We start from the raw sequence: 4,316 nt of genomic DNA, 5'->3' as shown, positions 1-4,316 counted from the left end.
TTCTGTTCGTAAATGACTGACACACTTTTTCCTTTTTTGCTGTGTGATTCTTCCACAGCAGTAATATACTTTCTTACTATTACACTTTTTAAAAAAAAATGTTTACACTTTTTTTGTCAATTATAGCAAGCAGTCACTATGACTGCTTGATAATTTAATTACTTTTTACATTTTTGGTTATTATTAGACTGCTCCAAACTTAGGAACAGCTAATAATAACCTTAGAGACTGATCCTGACAGCATGTCAGACTCAGATCTCACTAAGGCCTTGTTCACATCAAATGCAGAGCATATCCGCTCAGGTTCTGCACACGCAGTGCAGTGGGTTGTGCCGCATTTTTGACGTCTTTTTGATGCGTTCCGGGCCGTATTTTTATTTTTAATTTTAACATGGGCTTTCAGTGCGTTCTAGGCATTTGCATGCGTTTGCAGATCCAGAGCAGATCCAGAGCAGGTAAAATAGGGCCTGCTGCAGTTTTTTCACCTGCTCTGGATCTGCTCTGGAACTGCACGCTGCGATGTGAACTGGAGCAAAAATTACCATTGGAATACATTGGACGCAGTTTTGATCCGGTCTGCACCTGCTCTGCTCTGCACCTGCTCCGCGCTTGGTGTGAACAAGGCCTAAAGGTTTCTGATTGTGCCCAGACGATCAGAAGTGATACATTTCAGGCACAGAGATACATTGTAACATTGTGCCTGAAATTGTATCACACAACTTTGAAAACATTCCAGTTGTCAAGACAAATAGCAGAGAGGTGACTCACTCTGCTACCTCCCTGCTATTTTAGCTGTCAAATACCGGATCGCTATTTAGCGATCATAGTGATCCAGTATTTGTATGTACCGGCTTCATTCTTTCATTAATGAAAGAAAGAAGCTTTTACAAAAGCGTAACTATTTAATTAATGAATGCCTCAATACTGAGGCATTCATTAATGAAAGGTAACCGCTGAGAATCAGCGGTTACCAACATTACAGAGCCGCAAATAACTGGTCATGTACAATGTACGTGGCCAGTCATTTGGGCACTTCGTGGCGAACGTACAGTGTACCTCTCCCGTCATGAAGGGTTTAAATATTATTCTCAGTAGCCACAAAGGATATAAATCTACATTGTGTGCAGCAAATGCCTTTAGAAATCCAGATATTAGCATGTAGTGGGCAGGCCAGCAGGCTCACCTACTACAGGCTGTCTGCAGAAAACTGCAGGAGGTGGTGGAGACAAGACCAGTCACCCTGTATAGGGAGAGAGAGCAACAGTGACTGGTCTTCATTACAGGAAGCTCTTGCACAAAGGTAAAGTTTTACTCTGGATTACTGCACAGATCTGGAAGGAATACACATATCACTGCAAGATTCAGGTAAAAGTACACATGCCTCTTGTATTTCTTTTTTACAATATTTGCTTACCCTGGAGTTCAGCTTTAAATGAGTGGAAAGACTATTTTTAAATCAGTCAGCTCTTGGTGTGGGGGTCTCACAACATCATATGGAAAGGATAATCAAAGACGGACATCAATAAGATGGCACGAAGGGGGCTGCTGTTCCGTAACAGGTTGAGAAGCCTCAGAAAGCATGTAAGAAAGAAACAAAAGAACGGCGCCTTCTCCACATGAAAGACCCTTTATTTATCCAATGAAAGCTGAATAAAATAATACTCACAAGCGGTGTTTTGTTACATGAGATTTCAGAACAACCTTCCGGACTGATATACAGAATACGGCATAGGCTGAACGGACATACCCTCTTCATCAGAGCAAGTGGTAAGTGAGATCCAAAGGGAGAAGACGGGGCTGATGCTTGGAGCTCTGATGAAGAGGGTGTATCCCTTAAAACGCCCCAGAAAGACTAAGGCTCTGGTTCACATTTCGGTTGTTTAAGCGTTCAGCCTATGCCGTATTCTGTATATCAGTCCGGAAGGTTGTTCTGAAATCTCATGTAACAAAACACCGCTTGTGAGTATTATTTTATTCAGCTTTCATTGGATAAATAAAGGGTCTTTCATGTGGAGAAGGCGCCGTTCTTTTGTTTCTTTCTTACATGTTTCCTGAGGCTTCTTAACCTCAAGTCAATTAAAAGACATAACTTGCACACCATATTTAAGAGAACATGGAGACTGTATTTGCTGACTTTTCATGCTGCAAATGCTAGTTGCCTGGCTTCCATGTAAATCATTTTGCATCAGTGCTTTGAGTCAGCACTACACATTAAAGTCATGTATGAAAATGTAAGACTTAGGATAGGGCTACCCAAACTATTAATTGTTTTTACTACTGAGATTTTGCATTTGCAGCGCACTGAAATCAATGTGATCCTTATACAGGGCCAGACCAGGGGTGAATGACGCTACCCTAGAATGTAGGAGGTTTGACTGCACAGTGTCATTGTTTGCTAGAAAACTGACAGCTGGCTGCGCAGTGTCCTTGGTTGCTTGGTCGCTGGCAGCCGCCTGAACCATAACACACAATGATGCTGTGGATCCTTGGGGATAATTATGAACTGAGTGTGCTGTATGGACACTCCGGCCCAAGCGCTGCCCCTACCATACCTCCAGGACTGCTGCCTGACGCAGCCACTTCAGTTGGCATCATTGGTCACACAGCCCTATTATTATAAGATACCTAGTAGCAAGCAGTTTAATCTGTTAGCAGCAAAGAATAGTAGCTCATGTAGCCCTAGCCTAGAGGGCTAATGTATAAAAAGTGGTCTAAAGGTAACATTTTTGTTGCGCATAGTAAATAATCAACTTTCCCTTTTACTGTTCATGTTTGAAAATAAATTAAGGAATCTGATTTATTGTTATATGCAACTATACATGTTAGCATGTTTTTGCACATTAGGCAAATAGTTACCAAATGCCATTAGTAGGGTTGCACAGATACAAAGTACAGTACTCGGTACAAGTACGAGTACATGTACCGATACTTTTGAGCTCCAAGACTAGACTAGAGAAAAATTAAAAAATTAGGAGGCAGCTGTCATTTGTAAGGAGCACACGGCGCTCCTGGGATTTGTACATCTCTGTTTTAATGTATGCTTTTGTTTTTATAACTATAAATAAAGGGATGCACAGATACCAGTTTTGCGAGTACGAGTACTTGTACTTGCCGAGTACTTACAAGTACGAGTACTGATACATTTTTGTTTATTGTCATGTGACAGTTTTTCTAAAACAATACAGATTAATGATTACAGGACAGTGGTGGAGCACCAGAGCTAGGTCCAGGCTGCAACCGCTGCAACCCTGGTAGTTCTCATGAAAATGCCAAGTATCTGCACTGGTACTCAAAAAGTATCTGTGCATCCCTAGCCATTAGGTAAAAAAAGATGCTGCTGAAATTACAATTTACAACAAGTAAATATACCAAGCAATAAACACAACTCATTGTACAGCAAAGCTCGACCTCTCTATAGTATTTGTTGTCTAAGTAAGTTTGACCTTTCACCCACAGGAATTCCACCCCCTTCCACTATCCTCATATTGCACTCTATGTGACATGTAGGGTTCTTGGTTCTCTGCATGACCATGGCAAGTATGGTTAGGCACTCGGCATTAAGGTGACTCATGGTTACAGGTTGAGTTTGTGAGATAATCCAGTTTACAATGTATGCTTGACTTTGCCAGTCAATCATCTGTACATTTGTCTTCAATTGTGTGTTCCATTATAAAATACACTCCATATTGCTCTCATTTTCTGGCCTTTTTCCTTCACTTCATATAATATTGTCTCAACAGTCCTTCACATGTGTGCTGAGCATGGGCATTGTCTATATGGCAGCAGCTGATACCTGTGTAGACTATAGATCAAAAAGATTGAAGCAAGGGCCATAAACAAGAGCAGTTTGAAGGCATTGGAGGCATAATTTCTATTGCTAGCTGTAATGAGGAGGGTCTGGGGATGAGGGGGATGATGAGAGAGGATTTTGTTTTAAAAAAAAAAATGCAAAATCTATATTAATTGAACACTGTTTTAAAAGAAATTTGTGAACAGTGCACATCTGCTTCATTAATTTTTTTTTGCGGTATGTACTATATATTCCATTAACTGGGGCAGTATTTTATTCTGCACCCTTAGCATGGTGACCATATTTATATTAATACCTTTCGCCAAAGCATACACTTGTGAACACTTGCATATGAGAACATACTCTGATTTTACAACATACTGTTCTCTTGATGGATACTTAGCACCAATGATATTTCTTTTTTATCTGCCTTTGTGTCAGATGTTTAGTAGCCTCTTCTCTTGTTTCTATGCCTGGTCATTTCAATAAAATGTCGCATTTACTGACATAAGACTGAGCGTTTCTC

The sequence above is a fragment of the Nanorana parkeri genome, unplaced genomic scaffold (genome assembly GCF_000935625.1).
Source record: "Nanorana parkeri isolate BGI_ZX_2015 unplaced genomic scaffold, ASM93562v1 scaffold219, whole genome shotgun sequence".
Taxonomy (NCBI): Eukaryota; Metazoa; Chordata; class Amphibia; order Anura; family Dicroglossidae; genus Nanorana; species Nanorana parkeri.
The sequence above is the reverse complement of the archived record's forward strand: the minus strand, read 5'-3'. Positions refer to the sequence as shown.